This window comes from Seriola aureovittata, chromosome 22, assembly GCF_021018895.1.
Source record: "Seriola aureovittata isolate HTS-2021-v1 ecotype China chromosome 22, ASM2101889v1, whole genome shotgun sequence".
NCBI classification, from domain to species: Eukaryota; Metazoa; Chordata; class Actinopteri; order Carangiformes; family Carangidae; genus Seriola; species Seriola aureovittata.
The window spans coordinates 18,822,259-18,844,018 of NC_079385.1; the positions used below are offsets into that span (position 1 = coordinate 18,822,259).

Genomic DNA, 21,760 nt, shown 5'->3' on the forward strand with positions numbered 1-21,760 from the left:
GAAAATAAACCTGCATAAGAGCAAATCATAGAAAGAAGCCAATTGGCTCTCACTGTTCTCTCCAATGGCTTAAATGCATTTATTTATACGCTAGCATTAGAATGAGGCATCACACCTAATTTCACAGTGAAATATTCATGAGGAGCTCCTGCATGTAGCATGTTTAATGTCAGCGGTGTGTCTTCCTACTGTAATAAAGAGATAAAAGACAGTCACACTGTACTGTACCGAGGGGGGAAGGGAGAACCGTGAGGGAAAGATGTTGCTGTGTTAAAAAAAAAAAAAAGGAATAGAATCTGATATTATGCATTATAATGATGTTAGTCTGGCAAAGTGGCCGCAATTATTCAAGCCCCTTTGTCAGCACATATTATTTACTCCATAATGGCTTTAAATGCCTTCAATTTGAACAACACACAGGTGGAGAGAGGCCGAGAAAGACAGAGGAAAGGGTGAATGTGATTGGAGAGAGAGATCTCCAGTTGTTATTGTCCTCGCCGGCAGATGCGATTTTTGCCAGGATGTAATTTGGGCCGATCCATCAGAGAGCAGTAATGAGGTCTAATGTTAGAGCCCACTGTGTCCTAATGACACCTCGGCTGTCCCATCGCCAAGCCCACTCGTTCCAGCCGTAGACCCCTGCTGGGCTTCGGGCAGCTGGGACTTGACATCTGACCTTTAGTGCGACAGTCCCCTTCATCACACCCCAAACCACAGCAACAGGACGACCCCTGGTTTATGAGCTGGCAGCTAACTTGGCAGATATTTCAACTGGTCAGTGATGGAGAAGACTCAACTGGTATTTTACCAATTTTCCTTTTAAAGGGACAATTTGTGTTGTATAATTCCTACAGGGCCGACTACATTCATATATATGTGACTGGCATACATATTAATATAGTCAAGTCGTTCCAGCCATTCCCATGATGACAGGTTCCCTATGACTATGAAAGTTGCTCAAGCCTGAAATTTCCTTTCATTTTCTTTTAAAATCATGGATGCATCACAAAGCTGCTGTTACCCCATTCCCAAAGAACTGCTAAGAATTTTAGTTTGGACAGTTTCAATAGAGTCAAAGTACACGGCTCTATTGAGAAAGGAGTTTGTGTCCCATCTCATGCCAACATTAATGCATTTTGACTTTTTATGCTATGCTTTTCTAAGCTATGTGATGTTTGTGGTGTACCCCCCCCCCTCAAAGGATAAGCTAATGGATGGATGAATGAACTTTTCATGCAAGTACAGACTCTTTCAAATGATCCTGATGGAGAAGGTCTTACATAGAAAGATAAACAGGTGCAGTTTATGTCTTGCTCTCGGAGTGCATTGCAGCTGATAATCCCATCTTCTACAAATGACATTTTTATAGCAATAGCATTAAACTTAAAACCTAATTGCTTCCTGGATTATGCTCACTGGCGATGTTCTCTTGAGGTCAGGGAGTGTTTAGTTGTTGTATGATGTGGAAGTCAAAGGAAGGTGGCCAGGTTGATGACAAAGCCCAGGACTCCGGAGAATATGGAGTTGTGTCATGGCTCCTAAAGTACTTTAGTTAGGGTCAAGAAAAGATCCTGTTTTGGTGAAATTCTGTAAAAGTACAAACGTTACTTTGGAAACTGCAGTCTCTCCCTAATCGAGTGCCTTGAGTAGGTCATGGTTAAAGATAACCATTAAAACAGCAAAAAAACTTTTAAAAAAAAAACCAAAAGTTTGGTGAGAAAAATTTGTGAATCAATTGAAAACCTTCAAATCAGAAAACATAAAAAAAAAATGAGCAGAATTTTAAAGATAATATTTTTGGAGATTGGTTGGCAGTGGAAGTTGCCTCAGTAGCTTTTACGTAGCTGCACTTACAAGACTGATGTTTCCCAAACTGTAACCATGTAACCCAGTAACAATGCTTTTAACTGCGAAATCAATAAACATAAAACAGACTCTTCAGTTGCCAGGAAGGGAAATTGAGAAAAATAAGAAAATAATTTGAATGTGTTGAAGATGCATTAAATATAAACATTTTTTTAATATATTTGATCACATATATTCATTCTGGTAAGCATCTCATCTCCTCTAAATGTATTTCTCAAAAGAAATTAGTTGTAAATGACTGTAAACTGTAGGAAGGTAGAAATAACAATACAAACAATGAGAATAATTGTGAAACTGGTGTTGTAAACATTTCTGTATATGATGCGACGTATTCTTTCTTGGAAACTATTAGTGAAGGAGTTGAATGAGCGAGAATTCCAGTATCTAAGAATAAACAATGGGGAGATGGAAATTACACAGGTTTAAGACAATGGAAGCTAAAAGCATTTTTCCCACATTGACCGCACGATTTGGAACAAAGACGTAAAAAAAAAAAAAAAAGAGAAAAGAGAAAGCGGTGGAAATTTGCAGGTCCGAGGTTCAACTCATGATGTCGTCCAGCGAATTCATTTGAGATGAGTAAAGCAGCAGCTAGCCGAGACCTGGCACCCTGCTAAATGCAAGGCTGAGCTCATTAGGACTGGCCCAACATCACACACACATGTGCACACATACACACACACACAAACACACACACACACACACACACACACACCAATCTGTCAGTGTTTTCACATTAAACAAGCAGACACACACAAAAAAAAAAGAAAAGCAGGAGGATAGAGACAATGCCGGGAGAGAAACTGAGAAATGTGGAGAGCAAGAGGAAAGAGTTGGCAAAACAGCAAGGATCACACAGGAATGGTGAAGGAGCGATAGCGAGAATGACAGACAGAGATCGAGTGAAAGACAGAGAGAGAGATACAGACAGAGAGAGATGGAAACAATGAGGGGAGAGACAAAGCAGGTGGCCTGGGTAATTGCCTGGGGAATATAATGAATGAGCCACAGTGCGTCTGACGGAATAGGAAATCGTCTCTATCTTCTCATTCCCCTCGCTCTCTCTCTCTTTCTCCCTCTCATTATCTCTCGCCCTCTCTCATTCCACTCCTCCTCTTATCCATCTCCTTCGCAGCCTTTTAAACATATCTCCTAACCCCATCTTTCTTTCTCACCGATTGCCAGCATTTTCTTTCTCTCAACTGCAGAGCTTTTACCACCTTTTCTTTCCTCTCGACTCAACGCTGTTCCCACCTTTTTTTGAACATCAAACTTCCACTTCCGCTAGCCTCCCCTTATTCCCCCAGCGGCCCCGGACAGCTACACCTGTTCTGGCCAAATATCTGTGGGATATCACAACCGACACTGTTGGTTGACTAATGACCGGTTTAACCCAGCAGCTAGAAATTGGACCAATCAGCAAATTATGAGGGGGTTTCAATTTACAAGTATCTCAAGGTTTCAGTTTACATGGATGACATGAATTTTAAGCAAAACTTTTTATTTTTATCTAAATTGTCAGTGATATTTTTGGTCAATAGATGAGTTAATTAAGCTAATTGATTGTGCTTCTGCAACAATACACTCAGGGAAAGGTTGTTGTGGGTAACCGTAGTTCGCTTGCAGATAGGCCAATTCCTACAACTCCCAATTCTCAACGTGTCCTGTAGAGATGTGCGAGCTGATTGGTTGCTAATGTCTCTGAACAAAGAAGAAGAAAATAAAGTAGACCCTAAACCGAGCATGTTTGTCTATGTGAAGCCTGGACAGTTCCAGAACAGTCACCGTGCTTTTCCAGGTTTGAAGAAGAGAATCGGTCAGGAAGCTTCATGTGACATCTCAAAACAGAGCGAGAGATTAAAGCCAATACAGATTCTTGCAAGATGCATATTGGACAGTCTAAAAACAGGTCTGTGTCATCCGATTTTTGTACATTTTCATAACTGACAACCCAACAGTCACGCCTGCACTCAACACCAATTGCACTGGTGATGTGGTTTTAAAAAAGAGACAGTATGAATTTGACAAAGTGTCAAACGAGTTCTTGGACATGTGGCCCATAGATGAGTCCTAGCAGCACCTCCACTGTTTGATATTGACCTCTTGTACCAATGATTACTTCCTGTTCATAAGTCCTCTCAGACGGGGAGAAGGTATCTGTTCCATGGCATTTCCAATGTGGTTCAGACACAGAATATCTCTCACAGTCTTTACAGTCTTCTTACATCTGACCTGCTGTCTGGAGCAGCGAGGTGAATCTAATAGAGTGGCCATTGAGCGTGTTTGCCATATCACCCATATACAGTAAACAGGAAAACATACAACGGGAGCTTAAATGTTTACAATTCAGCTCGAGCCTGAGCTCGGTTTCTTTACTTCAGCCTCCTGTCAGTGGTCATTGAGCGGCATTGTGAACGAGTGAATGGGTGGACGGATGCCAGTGGCCGCAGGTAGATAGAGGACAGAGTCAAGACAGATAGGGAAGGAGGGAGGGAGGGAGGGAAGGATGGAAGGATGTGTGGGTTGAGATACCGAGAAGAGGGGAGGTGGTGGTGGTGGTGGAGGAGGAGAGACAGATAGTGTCACGTCTACTATTCAGGCCCGTTTGATGAGATGCCTCAAACGACTGAAAGGAGGAAAGACGGGGAGAGTAAAAGAGTGAAAGACCCCTTTCATCACAGCGACTTGTGCCGCAGAACCCTCCCATCGCCTCCTCCTCATCCCTCCCTCCTTCTTCCTCTTCCTCACCCACCCCCCCTCCCCCCTGCACACCCTTACACGAATAGATAAAACACATTCAATCAGAGAGAAACGAGCGCAGGGGAGAAAAATAAAAGAGAGGAGTTCAATCACACTGGCGTTCCTCTCTCTATTTCAAAGACGGGGATCAGGTTGGGGGGTTGATGGGGGCTTTGAGGAGAGTGTGCCACTGGGTTGATGCACACTAGGGCACTAAAACCGAGGAAACTTTCATCCATTCAGCTTCATAAGATGACGTATGCATTACGAAATACCCAGGTAATATAATAATAAATAACAAAGAGAATTCTCACAGATGGAATCCTAATCTGTTTAATTGATACAGTGTTTTCTCCTGCGTAGAATAATGAGCCACCATGAAAAAAAATATATATAATTGCATTTAAGAAAGATGCTAAAGAGAACTTAATTACAATAAACATTTCCCCATGAAAATGTTTAATTGATGCATAATGTTGAGCCAAGTGATGCAAGCAGAGAAACAGTGGTGCTGTCACAGATACGCGATACAGGAAAACAAGGTAGAGAATAAATCTCAGAAGTGCTGTATGTTTCCGGCAATAAAGATTGGATCAAAAACATACACAGGATTAATGCACACAAACGAGAAGTTAACGAGAGCCACGATGCTCCTGAGTTTCTGGCTCCTGGTTGACAAAATGTTCAGTCTCTACACTCTGTTACCAACCTTTCAATCTGTTGATGCTCTTTAAGTAACGATTTAGGAAACATGTTTCTCATTTGTAGCCGGTGCCGACTGTCACTTTCACTGCTTGACCGTCACCCATGAAAGGTTCAATCAGCTACATCCAATTAATGCTATGTAATGACATTTCTGACCGGGAATAATACAATGCTCTTCTCTATATCTATCTAATTCCGTAATGGCTAAAATTAAACTTTTATTGCTTTTAGTTGATGCCCTCGCCAACTTTGGGCCGATGAGGGTCGTGGACATTAATTAGACTGCCACTGAAACTGAGTTTCTGCCGCCTCAGCCAATAAACATTAGCTTTCTCCAACTGTAATGGTCGTTCTGTCTGCATCTCGTGTCGCACGTTTGTCTCTTTCTTCTTTGTGTTTCACGGCTTCCCGGCAGCTGGCACCGGCTGGCTGGGTTCTTTGTGTTTGTCTCTTCGGTGTTTGGAGTGCGCAAGTTCCCTTGTGTCTGCGTGGGTTTGCAGCAGGTGCTCCAGCTTCCTTCTAAGACACGCAGAATCCTGTAAACCGATGACTCTAAATTTTGTGTGGGCGTAAATGAGACTGTGAATGGTAGATATTTTGGGTGGTAATTCAGATTTGGGGAGGAAGGGGAAATGTGTGTATTAAGTCAGTGGTGTGGAAATCTATCATTAAGTCTAAAGCAAAACTCGTTGCCCTTCACACTTTGCAGAAACAGGGTCTTCAACAGTAGATACAGTGTATTCCCTTCAGCAGGCCGACTGTACTCACCCGGAGCGCAGCTGCCAAACCAGCAGTGGCTGGCAGTCTGGGTAATAGCCGGCTGTGGTTGTGTCTGTAGTGCTGATGTGTTAGCACTGTGGTTAGCGGTCAGATTGAAAGCTTTAGCAGCCTGTTATTCTCTCAGCGAGTTGAACCATAAGTGGGCGGTAGTTGGAGAGCGATGGGGAAAGGAAACCCATGGTTACACCAAAGGGGGGGGGGACAGATACAGTGATTTGGGTGGCAGTGACGATGATTTTTTTATTAACGAACAAGCAACTGCGGCCGGGTATTTTGGTCATTTTCTTTTTATTTATATATGGTTTGAGTGTGTACGTGCATTTCTGTGTATGGACAAAAGCCTCTACACAATAATTGCAGGTAAACACGGCGGTTTTGATTGGATCTGAATCTCTGCTGCAAATAAAGCAGCTCAATAACTATCAATCAAAGAGCCCAGACATGCACAAAACACACAAGCGCGCACACACACACACATTCACACAAAAGGTCTCGGTGTGAGTAAATACGTGTTTAACAGGCTGCTATGATGCCACCATGCTATAAGAGGAATGGTGCATGAACATGCGTTAACACACAGTTTTATTAAGTGGTGACACAATGAGGAATCGCATATGCAGCCACTGCTGGAAGAACACGACACACTGTTGGTTTTACCAGTCTGGAATAAAGCATGGGTAATGATTTAATAAGCTATTACATTAAAATGCGTCATTTAACTACCTAATAAGTAATTTGGCCTTGATGCTTTGTGGGAAGGAGCTGATTGAGCTCCAACCACTAATCCTTCCCTTTTTGCCAAAAAAGCAAAAGACTCATTTGGAGATGTTGAAGCTCAGTCCTGAAATCTGGTCTGGTCTGAATTTAAACCATTGCGTGGAAATAGGAGTGAGATCCACCTCCTCCTCCTTCTCTACCTACGTCCCTCTGAAGTAGATCATCTCTCATTGAAATTATAAGGTGTTTCTCAGAAAACCTTTACACCATCTTATGATGCTTTGAAATCGTTTGATTCAAAGGCTTTGGTCAAGACACGCTGTGTGTTGACACTGAGAAACATTTCTGTAGTCTCCCAAACAAAGGTTGTAGGTTGTTTGATCCTAAGTGGTTGGGATTAACTCCATTTTTGGAGCTACTCACTGGGAGGAATGGTTGTTTATGAAATGAGATCACATATAGAGTGTGGACTCTAGATAGCTGCTAGTCACGGACAAGTTGTCTTGTTTGATTCCATAAGAAATGAACTGATGTATGGTGACGTGTTCCATGCCAACATGGTAAACGAACAGACGCTGAGTGTCTGGAGCGGTCGCTCCCCGACTACTGTAGCCTCAGGATCTACATTTCTCCTTAGTCATTGAGTCACAATCCGAACAGAGCCTCGCGAAGTGCTGTGTCAGTGCATTTGCTGCACTTCAAAATAAAGTATTTTCTGCTTTGTTGAGGTTGACTTAAAAGCTTGTGGTCTACTGATTCCAAAATCATTGATCCGTACAAGCAGTTGTTGTTTTTTTGTTTTTTTTACCACAGCCTTTAGGTGCATGGATTAAGAATGTGTTGAAATATGTTGAAGAGAAAGATGAATTCATGCTATGGGCTAAGGTACATCACCCAAACTCAACACAGTCAAGGCTGACAAAGGGTGCTGGAGTAAGGAGCACAATGTTACTGCTACAAGAGCCATTCCAAAATATGGTTCTCTTAGATAGAAATACACAAACCTATTGAATAGATAATAGGACACTCAGAGCCTCTCTCAGCTGTTCTTGTGACCCCTCTCTCCTTGAAAAAAAATATGATTCTCCAGTGCAGAGTGGGTACAAACAGCCCTCACACTGGGGCACAAACTAATCATTAGCAAATGGAAGGTGCTATCAGCACTCTGAGTAAATGTGTGGCACAGCCAGCTTGGCACAATAGAAGCCTAAGATAGCGTGTCATTCTGCTTGATGATTGGGTTAGAGAATAGTTTTTATACAAAAGGACAGGAGTTTCATATCAGGGAACCTGATTAAATGTAGACAAGTCGATTGAGAAACACAGGCAGCTGTAAGAGCCAGCTGCCTTTTTAATAGTACAACTTTAAAAAGGCATTATTCATACAATTGTGCTTTCAGTAAGGGGCTGTGGTGTCCTTTTTTCTTTTATTACCTTACGTTAAACCCAGATACAACTCTCTGATACTGGCACAACTTGTGATTTACAACCTCATGTTGAGGGATATGGCAGATAGGGGTTATGCTCAGTGGATCATGCACTCATAGAGATGTGAGGGCTAATTACAACCATTAAAGGTTCTGAAGGACGCCGATACATGGATCTGGGATCTTTGTAGAAAAAGAAAAGATATTTTAATGTGTTTGCTGGCTGCATGTATTTTGTGTGGCTTGAGTTCAGCTTTAGGGTTCAAGGTCTTTACTGCCACATTGACACAGAAAGAACAGCACTGTGCAACAATTTTTAGATTGCAAATTGTTTAATGCATTTGCTGAAATGATTAGACAATCAGTAGTAAATCAATCAAAAATGATTTTGATTATCCTCTTATCAAGCAGAATTGCAGATCATTTGGTGGTTGAAGCTTCACAATAATCAGACTGAACAGTCATGTTGTTTTACTTCATTCATTCAGCCTGAAACCATGTTCATGTTGTTGTTGTTGGGAGAAGATCGTTTATTTTTCATTTTACTTTGTCTTTTGTTTTGTCCTAACAAATCAGTTGTCAAGGATGTATCCTCCCCAACAAAATCAACATGTTAGTTGCTGTAGCGGTTGCTAGGGGCAACCAATTTACCATTTTTCCCAATGATTGACGACCTACAGCAACTTGTACAGCTATGTACATTTCTGTCACTGTTATTCACTGATGTAGCAAGGTAGCTATCAAGCTAGCAATGAAGGACGACAACGTCACCATTCTCCAGACTTCTCATTTGTCAACTGTTTCTCCAACTAGCAGAAAAATCATCTATGGTTGCAACACCTGATGTGCACGAATCCCTGGACAAATTCAAGATTCAGATCTGGAAACAGATTAATGATTGGACACTTTTCTCCAATTGTGTCTGGAATATACCAAACAAGCAATTTCAAGACGTCTCACTGAGCTCTGTGAGATTCTGATGAGCATTTCTCACAATTTTATATTTTTGGGACAAAAACATTTATCGGAAAATGAATAATCAACAGTTTCCTTTGATGAAAATAATTGCTACACAGCCTTAGTTCAATGACGCTATTTCAGACAGTTGTCAAATGAAAACTGAGATTTTTAGTAATATGAATGAGACAAAACAAACAGGATATAAACGGTAAACACAACAAAGTTTGCAGTATTGTTGGTCAAGTGCAATGTATGTGCAGGGAATTGCAAGTATGTACAAAGAAGGTTGCAAGTCACATGCTCAGAGAGGTGATGAGCCACACTGAAATTAAAAGCCTCGCGGAGTAGCCAGCCAATTTACTGCAAACCAGTTTGGTTTGTGTATCACCGAGCCTGGCGCTGGTTGCGCAAGATTTCATCAGGGAAGCTCCAGTGCGAGAGGCATGCGTGATTGTACAGCTCTTTGAAAATGCACACCTCATCCCACCATCCCCCCACCAGATGGAAGGCACACGCCTGTCCTGCCACCCTCAGATAGTTAGAGGGATTGAATCATCTGAAAGGAAAGGCCAGAATTGCACTGCACAACCTGACTGTTACTAACCCACCCCCTGCTGTGCGTCTCCTCCCACTTCTGCACAGCAAAAAAAATTCCCAAGTCACCAATGTAGCAGCGTTTGCAAATGAGGAAAAGAAAAGAAAAAAAAGGGCATGTTCGTCATAAAAACACAATTTTGCTTATTCACATTATTTAAAGATGACCTCTTCATTTTCCCCAGCCCTCCGTTAACACTCATTGTTTGATGTGAAAGAAACAAGGAAGCTTTGATCTGCAGGTTGTAAGAATTCTTTTGTGAATTCACAGCTTGTCTCCATCCGTGGCCTCAACATACTGTAAATGCCGCTGGAAACTGAGGTGAGGAAAATCAATATAATTCAACAGATTACCGCGCAGTACATGGAGGCCAGCCGTGTGTGGAGAATACCACTATCTCTGGCCTGCTAATGGCTGCCTGCCCCTTGAATTCTAAGAGTGGAGAGACAGGGTAGAGAGGAAAGGTTTTTCTCCTCCTCCATGCCAGGATACTTGGTTACTGGGCAAATGCAACCGAGTATCCTGGCCGGACCAGTGAATCAGTCATTGGCGTATTTATCTGAGGTTAGCCTTTTATTAATGGAAGAAGTACATCTCTAGGGATTGCGGATGTAGCAGTACCTACTTTTAATTATTTCTTCTTTCATTTAGTTGCAGTAAAATTCGCTGAAGTGCTCTTGTTTTATTTTGTCAAATCAAACGGCATCTTTACCTGCTTAATGTGATGTGCTGCGGCAGGACATGTTGCAGCACAGTGAGGGATCCTTCCAAACTGTAAACTAATGGAATATTAATTAAGAGGAGAAATGCTTTTAGACTTGATAGGAGGGGCAGTGATGTTTAAAAGTGTTTACTTTCATGCGCACAGGCCATGTAATGCTCTGTCCACGCTGCGCGCCTTTCAGCAGCCATTTTTACTTTTAATGATTTGTTTCAGTTTGAATGAAAGCAGCAGTGTGACTTACGCTTCATGGTATATACATATATATTTTTTTCCTTTTTCCCTGACTTACGTGCGCTGTTGTGAAACCTTTCCAGGAAATAAAGGTTTCAATTTTAATAGTAAAAGTTATGTGTCTCCAGTTTATCACCAGTGTGAGAATTAAGTCAGAAGTATTGGATTTTGCCATAAAATGTAAGTTTATTGACAAACTGAGCAAACAGATGAGCAGTGAAGAAGTTTATTGTGCTGCAGGAGAGGTTTGAGAAGTTTGTGTGTTTGAGGAGTTTGTGTGTTTTCAAACATCTCCAGTATAAAAACTAGTGGCAAGAGTTGAGCAAATTTATTGTAACAAAATTGACAAAAATCTAAATTGACCACACCGACCCCAATGCTCCGGGGGCAAAGCACTGCGTGCTGGTGGTGTTGCATGGCAGGACAGTGTATACTGTGAGATGGCACAGACTTTTAATTGATTAATCTGCTGGTTATTCCCTCTATTGATTCATTAATTGTTTTGTGTATAAAATGTCAGAAAGTAAGTGACAAATGCTCGTTATAATGATTTCCTACGGCCCAAGGTGACATCATCAACAGTCCCCCACCCAAAGATGTTCAATTTATTTGCTCAAAAAATGTGTGAAATAATTTTTCAACTATCCAAAGAGCAGCTAATTAATTTCCTGTTGATTGGCTTATTGATTAATTGATGAATTGTTGTAGCTCTTGTTGCAATAGATCAATGTGGGCAGTGTTGCAAATCAATAAACAGGACTGCTTTATAGCAACATTGGATTTGAAGTTGAAGTTTTTTGCAGTGATTTGATACTTTGACTGATCCTTTAAATGTTGTTTTATCTGTTAATCTACTCAATCACAATTTACTTTATTATATAATATCACAAAATCTAAAATAACCAAACTACAAATAATTGGTTATGAATCCAAAGATATTGTTATTAGCGTCTTTGTTCTGATCATCTTCTGTTAAACGAGTGAGTGCTGCTTCAGAGGGTGTGTGTGTGTGTGTGTGTGTGTGTGTGTGTGTGTGTGTGTACTCATTCATTCTTTGATGAACACAGTCACTTCCTGAGCTTTGTTCTACCTGGATGTAGGCTTCCTCATTACACATGGGCCGATTAAACCGCACTGCTCTGCGGATGGATCAGAGAGGACTGGATCAGGATGCGGAGGGGCGGAGCCAGCGAGGCGGAGTGGAGATAATCAAACACTGTGTCTTCACGCCTCGTTGTGGCTTCCCTTATTAGAATATTGTAATAGCGCTTCTAATGAGCTACACTTAACTGCTGACTGATAATGCTAAGACAATGAGTACACACCACATGGAGACACAATTACATTTAAGACCCTAGATGAGTCTGATGAAGCGCTTGATACGAGCTGTGTGTCTGTGTTTGCATGGATGCTGTGCGTGCGTGCACGTTCTACTTCACTGCAGAAACGGCAAAACGCACGCACAACAAAAGTCGAGAGTTTCAAGCAACAAGTCTTTGGCTCGTCTTTGTGAGATGAGCGAGAACAGGCTTCACTGCAACATGACAGGACACAAAGTGGGCAGTAAACAAAACTCGAGTTTGCAAAGTTCACTTCAAATCCAACTTGGATCTAAAATTCCCTGCAGTTGTTTTCCCGTCAAAATAACATCAGCTTACAGTTTAATGCAATTCAGTGCAATAGCATTGCAATAAACCACACCTTTGTGAAGTTGGTATTTTTGCTTTTGTCAGTTTTTGTTGAAACAGACGAAGACTAAGGCCATAGTTTATCGTGTTCTTTTTTTTAAAAATCAATTAATATTAAAGATTGCATCACGTTGTGAGGTGTTCTTGTTCTCATGTTAGAGACCTGGTGAAGGCTGTGGATGAAACAGTAATCGACCTTGTATTAAGGTTTTGTGTTCAGACTATTATTCCCAGAAATCAAGACTGAACTTTTACAAACAATATCGCTGACACAGACCGACCAGGACTGCCTTGAGAAGTGCAGTACACAGAGACAAAGCAATAAGTGCTATTCACCACAGAAATCACAAACCAGAAGCCACCTGCCATGTGGATACTCAAGCATGTACCTCTACCAATCATCTGACCTTAGTTTAAACCTGCATTAACTGATTTTTGGCGACCTGGCAGCAGTGCAATGAACTTTACACAATATTGACATATTTTAATCTTATGAAGTTGGGTTACTTTTCATATTTACACATCACGTTGACAAAGTGCAATATAAATGAAGGCACAATATTCACTGTCCTTTAAAGCTGAGGTTTGATCTTTACTAACCTCTAAGGGAAATAAGTGAGAAGCTAAATGCTAAACTTTACTTACCAGCTAGGTGCTGACTTTGTCTGTCTGCCACACGGCGCCGAGGTAGCGACTGACTCCAGCGGGATCCGGTTCCAAACCATCAGGTCTGCGTTACTGTCACATCCATATTACTGGCCGAGCGCAGGCTGCGGACACTAAGGAGTGGGCGGTGTCATTTGGACCTCATGGTCATTCAGCAGAATCACAGTAGATCTGTAGAGGAACATCCACAAAATTATCCACATCTGTTTTGCATTTGACCCATTATCAGTCATTTTTTTATTTTACATTTTTTTATTCATATTAAAAGGCTACAGAAGTTTATGAGAAAAAAAGTAAAAATGTTCAAAAATAGCCTGTTTTGCAATGCTAACAAATCTGTAGGTTCCTTTATTGGAACTAATTAACATTGAAATTTATTCCAGTCAAAAACAATTAGGGAAAACAATAGAAATGTAATTACTCCAAACACATGATAACAATAACAATAACAACGCCAACAGTTGCTCGAGTGTAGGCTGAAGCTGCAGCTTATCAAAGCCTACCCTTTACACAATACATAACATATTTATTGTCAAAAGTATCAAACAAATGACGATGTGATATCCTTACTAATGCAAAATGTCATTTCTACACGTTAATTTTATATTAAATTACTACAAAACATTCCTCTAACTTTGACTAACTTTCAACCTGATTCCAGTAAAACTTTATCACAGGTTTTGGGGCTAATAAACAAAATAAAACCTTCATGGTGAAGATAATGACAAATAAGAGAAACCCTTTCATTTGGACTCTAATTAGGATATAGACTGTAAAATCAACATAGCTGTAGCAAACAGCCACTTAATAATCCGGATCGTCTACAGTGACGCTGGATGCTAACACACACACACACACACACACCATCTCTTTCTTTTACAGAAAGCTACATTTCCTACTACACATCAGGCGGACCGCCCCGCCACCCCGCCCCACCCCATGCTCTGCAGATGAAGATAGCGAGGTGACAGGGTGGCCGGGGAGCGAGGCAGGAGGTTGAGATGGAGATCAGGTTTTTATAAATCTCATTTCTGCTGCTGATTTATCAGCTCGCCCCGGTCCCTGTCAGCCACACACACATGTGACCAGCATGGCAAAAGGCTAACTCATTAGTCTGCCTCATCACAGTGGGAGGTTTTGCAAGCGAGCACCCACACACACACACACACACACTCACACACACACTCAGACACACACTCAGACACACACACACACTCTTCCCTTTTGTCTCCTCTTTCTTTCCTTCCTCGTCTATTTCCTATCCTCCGTTTTTCCAATCAGTCTCTTTCACCGCCGTTCCACCTCTCCTCATTTTCTTCTCCTCCTCCTTCTTCATCATCTTCTTCCTCTCCTCTTTCTTCACATTCTCCAGGTCTGAGTGGTGGCCTCTCCATCCAGGATTTAATTAAAGCAGTTTAAATGGCCAGGGGTGATCCTCATCATGTCATCCCCTTCCTTTTCTCTCTTCCTCTGGAGGTTAATATCAGACTAATCCACTCTTACCCCCCCATAAGCCCTTCCTCAATAATGCATGGCTTCTCTCTGGCCACCTAGAGTGTCTGTCTTCAACGCAGGCGCAGCTTACAGCGCTCGCATTCATACCGTCAACAGCGGTCGCACTCTTATCTTTGTGTATATAATGTATGTCGGATAGACTTACAGTGTGTCTCTGCGTTGACACCGTCCTGCATTGACAGTTTTAGATAGGCTGCTCTGTTTTTTTTTTTAATGCCGGCAGGCTGCTAATATGAATGACAACTGCGGGATCAGGAAGCGCGGCTCGTCTTGAATCAAGGTTTGAGATGATTCGCTTGTAGCAAGAAAAAAATCTGTCACATTCCAATGAAAAATGAAAAAAAGAAAAATCTATTTTGAGAGTGTAACTCTTAAGCAATATTCTTTTCTTTCAGCCTTCTAAGCAATATCCTTTCAGTCGTGCTTGCTTGCTTAAAATTTCTTCAGAGGTTGGAGGCAGTTGAAAAAAAAAAGAAAAAAAAAAAAAGGTCCTGTCAGTTGTTCTGTTGTAATTGCTTATTTCAAAAGCTACAGCTCCCCTACAATACATAGGAGCAGCTATTCACAAAATTTGAATTAAGTGAATGAAAATACCTCTAGGTGATTTTTTATGTAAGTGTCTGTGGAACATCGGCGGTTCTGGATGACAATCTGCTATTAAACCAAGCCACATCTAATGACCTTTTCACCAATAGCTGTGCCTCTGTGTGTGTGTGTGTGTGTGTGTGTGTGTGTGTGTGTGTGTGTGTGTGTGTGTGTCTGTGTGTCTGTGTGTGGGAGGAGAAGCAGGTAGTCTTGGGCTGCTAATGAAGACAGGGATATACACGACAACTACCAATTAAAGTTGTCAGAGCCACAGTGTTTCCCCGAGTTTGACAGTCTCTGCGCACAGCCGCTGATTTTCCTTTACATGTCTTGCAGCGCAATTAGAGCCTGGTGGGTGTGGTTGGACAGAAATTACCTCACGTGCCATTGTCTTTCCTTCCATTATGGATTTATAGACGGCATTGTGTGTGTGTGTGTGTGTGTGTGTGTGTGTGTGTGTGTGTGTGTGTGTGTGTGAATGCAGCCACAAGCACAGCACCCGTCAAGCACACATGGCTCCGGAAAGAGCACCACAGCCACCAATTAAATACACACTCGGGTTCACATTAATGCCAGAGCGGACACAGATGTGCGCACGTGTATGCACACACGATATCACACACAGAGACACGCACGATTTAGTCGAGGTTATAATCTTTACCCCCGCAACCCAGTCTTCTCCTGGTCTCCCTCTCGGTAACCATGAATCATCTCCTCAGAGAATTAAAAGACTACGGGGACGTTTCATTTGCTAACCAGCATGGCTAATAGCCACTTCAGGCCTAGCCACAGCCATAAATATCATTTCATGGCTGTTCTACATCATTTATGACGGTGCAGTTGATAGGAAGCGATTAACACTTTACCAGGCTGACCTTACCCTAATTAGAGCCTCCGATTCACATTATGGGAATATATGATTAGGGTTAGACTGACGCAGTGGACCGCTGGTAAAGGAAAAATATACACACACGTTTCAGTTTATTAGGTACACCTTGCTAAGACTAATGGTCGAATGAAACAGATCTGCAGAGCGCCGCATATTACCACAGTTTTTTCAATAAAACAACATCGGAACCGTCTTGAAGGAGGAACCACTGCCTCAGTTTTACCTAGGTGTACCTAATAAACTGCTGTATACACACATTTCTGCGTCATCACACCTTCACCTCAAGTAAAATCCCCTCACTAACTGATGTTTTCCTGCAAATATGAATGTGCTTATGAATTCTATTTATCAATAGACAGTTCCAGTTCTCGGCATAATGAAAACCAAAATATGTTAAAGGTCAAAATTAACTTTATTCCCTCCGTTTCTCATAAATTGTGAGATACAGTTTGTAACAGTTGGGATCCGTGGCAGCTCCACCTTGCAATTTACAGGGTGTAAAAACTATATGCTGCTAATGTGTTAATACCAGACTTATAAAGTCCAGGCCTCAGGGAGTTGGAGCTGTTTTGGACCAGCAGCATATTAGGGCAGGGGTGGCCATAATGTTTTGGCTCTTCAGTGCAATTACAGTAACGCAAACAGGACTTTTATTGCCTCATAATTTCATGCTTTGTTTTACAGTGAGACAGAAAAACAAACTGAAAGAAAGAAAGCTGGGATTTTTCCCACTTCAGAAATGATTCTCGATACCAAACCTAGCTGTGTGTCAGGATAAGTTTCATTATTTGCTCAAAACTACTGGGGAAAATAGAAGAAAGCATCATCTTGAATCAGAGCTCTTGGTGAGGAGAAAAGCCATATTTCTAAAAAAAAAAAAGAAAACACCAGTTCATGACAGGATGACAAACACAGGCAGCGGCAAGCTAACATTATTTTTTATACAATCGTACTGATAAAACCTACTCATCTCAAGTTTCTCCATGGTTTGTTTTTAAATAAACAAACAACCCAAAATACTGTTGACATGTTCTAATGCTTGTTAGCGACCAAACAAACCAACTTTTGGAAGCTTAAATGCGCTCTGGTTGGAAAATACATGATTCCCACTTTCAACTTTGGATGTTAACAAAAGCAAAAAAACACACTGAGGTGTTTGTTGTCTTTACATTTTGTTTAAAGCTCAACAATAGGTAATAATGTTACCATAAAATGACTTCAAAAAGCTAGTGCACTATAATCAATAATGCATTTTTGGACCTTTACAGCAGCTGCTCTAAGTTATCTGTAAGAATTTTATGGTCCGTCACAGTCAGTTTTGGAGAACTGTTCTGCTTAGGGCCACAAAAACACTTGGGTCAGCCTTGTTTATTAATTTATTTCTGTTGTTACAATCCTGGTGTCAAAGTAAAACATTTTAGTGTCAAAGGTGCGGTGGTTTTTCCACACTTACAAGAATAAAACTGAAATTAAAATGGTCGAATTTAAAGATACTGAATGTCTGCGCAGGGAACCAGCAATCCAAAAAAAAAAAAACCAAAAAGCAAAATCCCCACGGTGAATCGAACGAGACATAGAAAACGCAGAGAGAAGGTAAAGGTCGAAATGAAGCCGACAAAAAGGGGTGAGCGTGGAAGAATTTGGAGGGGACTTAAAAGTATGTGGGTCAGGGTGAGTCTAAAATGAGAATAGAAGAAGGTGTGAAAGAACAGGATGAAAAGCTTTCAGCAGGTGATTTTGCATGTGTGTTTTAGAGAGAAAGAAAGAGAAATAAAGAGAGGATGCTGAGTCAAGATGAAAGCATAGCCTTTTGGGAATGAAATAATGGTGACCAATGCATTTCCTCTTGGCAGGAAAGACCAGCATAGGTGTGTGTGTGTGTGTGTGTGTGTGTGTGTGTGTGTGTGTGTGTGTGTGTGTGTGTGTGTGTGCTTTGAAGTAGAGATTTGTGAAGGGGAATCACTGACTTATTTGGCTGGTGCCTGCCAAAACCTACACCTGTAATGAAGGTGTAGGTTAAGGGTTGCAGCGAAGGAATCTTAATGTTAGAGCCACAGGTTTAAAGTTTACATTTAGTATTAAAGGAATTTTGTAAGATAACAGAATGAAAAATGTCGACTTTGATGCCGTGAACTCATGCAGTTTGATGTCAGTTCACGTTTTTATCGTTTCCTGTCTGCAGACAGTTCCGCTGATGTAATACATCGGAGACCTGAACATTGTATATCATAATGACTGCACAATGATTTGAACCTAAATTATTCACCCAGGACACACAATGGGCCTATTAAGAGAACTGGAAAGTGTTTTTGCAAGAAAACACCCCATCTATCTGAATAAAAGTTGAGCCCATACGTCCTTTTTCAGACCCATAATGTATGTACATTGGAGTCATTCTCAGAACTAACTGTGCACAAAAATGGCACAAAAACAATTCAAATGCAGCTTTATGTGACATTTTAACTTTTATTGGACCCAAAGGCTCAAACTGTGATGATGCAAAGATTTCAGTGTGTTCATGATCACTTGAAGAAAGGCATTTTGTGGTTTCCAGCCATGTGTTTTACGATAACTGTGTATGAGATAAAGTCTTTTGGGTCCTAAATGTGTCATATGACTTGATTCTGCTTGCTTGCTGTGGAGTCCAGTGGTCTTCATCTTCCAGTTTGTGTGGCCCATAACAGTATTGAGATATTGAAATTACTGATTATCATATTTGCTGAACCTTAATGTTTCTGTTTGTTTGGTTTTTTTTTTGTAGTACTGCTGCTGAGTTTTAAGCCAGTTACCAACCACAGAACAAAACTACCACAGTAACAAAACAAAAAATAGACACTAGAACTTATTTGTGCAAATACACAGTATGTGCGACACAGTGCGGATTCTCATCCTCATTCGGTTAGGACTGGGCAGAAATTTCAAGGAGCTATTTGTAAATTTTGCTATTGCTACACAGCTAGCATTAGCATCTTCTTGAAAAGAGCTACAGTCATTGCTGTGTTTACAAGACAAGAGGTTATTATAATACGTGCTCTGAGCAGCACTACTTCTTCAAGGCAGCCTGGACGCTACAGTGACTCGGTATCGGAAAAGTCACTAGACAGATCCACCGGGCCGGGGATAGCTGGTTAGCAGCAGCCCGTCTTTGTAGTTTTTATATTCAAATATAAGCTCTAGTGCAAAAGCTGCACTTCTAACAGTAAGAAGAACAAGTTCTCTGAGGAATATTAATACAGGGCAGCTGTATTATTTACATCAAATTCCTACGGGTGTGTTTGCACATACACTTATGTGCATGTCAGTGATAATATTTATGCATGAAATAACTATGAAGTATCATCTGTGGGAATGAGAGCGCCACAGCACTTGGGTAAATGCAGCTCTGGTCAAAAGGCTGATTTCCCTGAGTATTTTTTTTTTTTTTTTTTTTACCCACAATGCATCTAGCCAGATATTGGTCATCCCAAGATTAAATGCAGACTTTCCTGGGGATTGTCCCAGTGGAAGTCTGTGTATAACAATATACTAATACAATTCCAAGCTACTTGTCCTTGAGTGTTTTCCACTTTATGCTACTTTATACTTTACCAGCTACATTCATTTGACTGCTGTAATTACATGTTACTAGACAGATCAAGATTTTACATTCATAAAATATGATAACCTTACCAATGGTATGTTGTGTTGCATTGATTTAGATTAAAGTACCAATAGTTAGCTCCACTTCAACCATTACTAAAAATGTATGCATGAGCGCTACTAGTGATCAGAAAAGGCTTTAAAAACCTTTAAAGCTGCACTAATCCATATTCTTATGCTAACTATGAATGACATAAAGTGTAATGTGAATGTCCACACCAAGAATTTTCACCAACTTTTCAGTTTTCTTCAGCTCTACGGAGCTTTTTGGCATATTGTTTTGGTTTGATGACCTTAAAAATTTACTGTATTGGTTCGGTTTCACAGCTATAATCAACCATGTTTCCAGAAGCTCTATTAAAATTAACTGTACTCTGCCCAACACCAAGAAAGTGGAATATTAAGCAACTAAAAATATAGGTATTTTTCTATTTATGTCTTTGCTTAAGTATAAAATCCGAATGCTTCTTTCACCCCACAACCAAAGCTTCATGGCAAGGGTCCAGTGTCTTGCCAGCATTTACTCAACCCTAACTGAGCTGGAGTGTTCAAGTTGACTCCAGATAAGCAATGCGAACACGCTGAGCACTGCATGGCACGAGCGGAGGGGCTTAAGACCCCCAGCTAATTTTCTATTTCAATCACAGGATGACTGAATGCTTGCCAAAGTGCTGCACAAACTAACACCATCCAACCCAAACAGAAAAGCCACATTATCTTGCCACTTAGCACATCCAAGGACATGCAAAATTCATTTTTTATATCACTTTAACACCCACAAACCATACACTGTAGTCGCTATTTTGTGCTGCTTCGTGGTATATAACAGGCCCAGAGGAGAACAGTGTATTGTCTTTAAACTACCAGGTACAGAACATGATACAATATCTAGTTTATGAGTCCAAATTCCTACCTTCAGGGGTTGCTATGACAACTTGAACGATGCTGGCGGTGTGTGTTGTTGGCGGTAAGGGGGGTTGTATGGGGTTACGGTTCCCTCCCAAACCTGGGGTACTCAGGATAAACGCAGCCAATCAAAAGGGGATGTGGAGGTAATGAAGACTAAGGCGCTGAGAGGCAGGGAGCTTTTAGAAGCCGCCGTAATGCTGAGCACTTCAGACCTGTTCTCTCCGTCTTCCACAGCTCGTCGGATTAGCTGGCCTAGTCTCTATGGAAACCTTGCCCCACATGCAAACACTGAACACACACACACACACACACACACACATCGTGAAGATTTTTATTTCCCTCAGTTCAAAAATGAAACAGGATAATTTAAGTGCTACTTGTGATTTCCTGGTTTTTTGACATCGCTTTGCCTCGTGGATGTGGTTATGGAGTCATCAGCTCTACTGAGGGAAAACAGGCCTGACTGTGGCAGACAGGCACATATATAAAGTCTGACTTCTCAGACCTAATGCCTCTCTATTCAGTGTGCTCCATGAACTAGTGCTAAAATGTTCTTAGGGTATTTGAGAAAGAAGATACACAGTCAGGGAGCGAGAATGCGGCCTATCAGCGGAGGTATCTCACTGCAACCAAAATCTACAGGCTCAATTAATTTCTCACCTGAAGGTATATTCCCTCTCTCTAGGGTTGATCCCTTCTCATCCGCTGAGCAGTGTAGCCAATAACCTTCGCTTTCCCAGTGTAAGCTCCAGCTGAAGGCAGCGCTAACGTTGGAGAGGAAGTGCAGCTATTTGGAGCCGAGCCAGGGGGGGCAGAAAACAACCATCCGCAGCATCTGAGAACACACATGCAGGCAAAAAACAAAGCACTTAGAGTACTGCAGGAGAGAGGTAACAGTCATGCTGTTGTCGGGTTAATATCCATGTTTAACGATATATATAGGACAATCCTGAGCATTTATTACACATCAACCACCTCTGACATAATGCATTCATGACAACAGATAGTAAGTTTGCAGTTTTTTTTTTGTTAGTTATCCAGAAAATATGTTTAAAAAGCTCAAATTAAAAGGGACTCGCTGCTTCAAAAAGACGGGATCAGTCAGAATCAAGCCTCTCGCCCACT

The 21,760-nt window shown here is 41.2% G+C and overlaps 1 long non-coding RNA gene across 1 annotated transcript in view; it reads right to left on the minus strand.

Annotated features, from left to right (window-relative positions):
- The window catches only part of LOC130163593 (uncharacterized), a 64,447-nt gene extending 43,023 nt beyond the window's left edge, over positions 1 to 21,424 (minus strand). The window contains exons 1-2 of the long non-coding RNA XR_008826488.1: positions 21,296 to 21,424; positions 13,078 to 13,269 (exon numbers count right to left, since the gene is read on the minus strand). This is a non-coding gene — a long non-coding RNA (uncharacterized LOC130163593). The remainder of the gene's footprint in view (positions 1 to 13,077; positions 13,270 to 21,295) is intronic.
- Between the last annotated feature and the right edge of the window lie 336 nt (positions 21,425 to 21,760).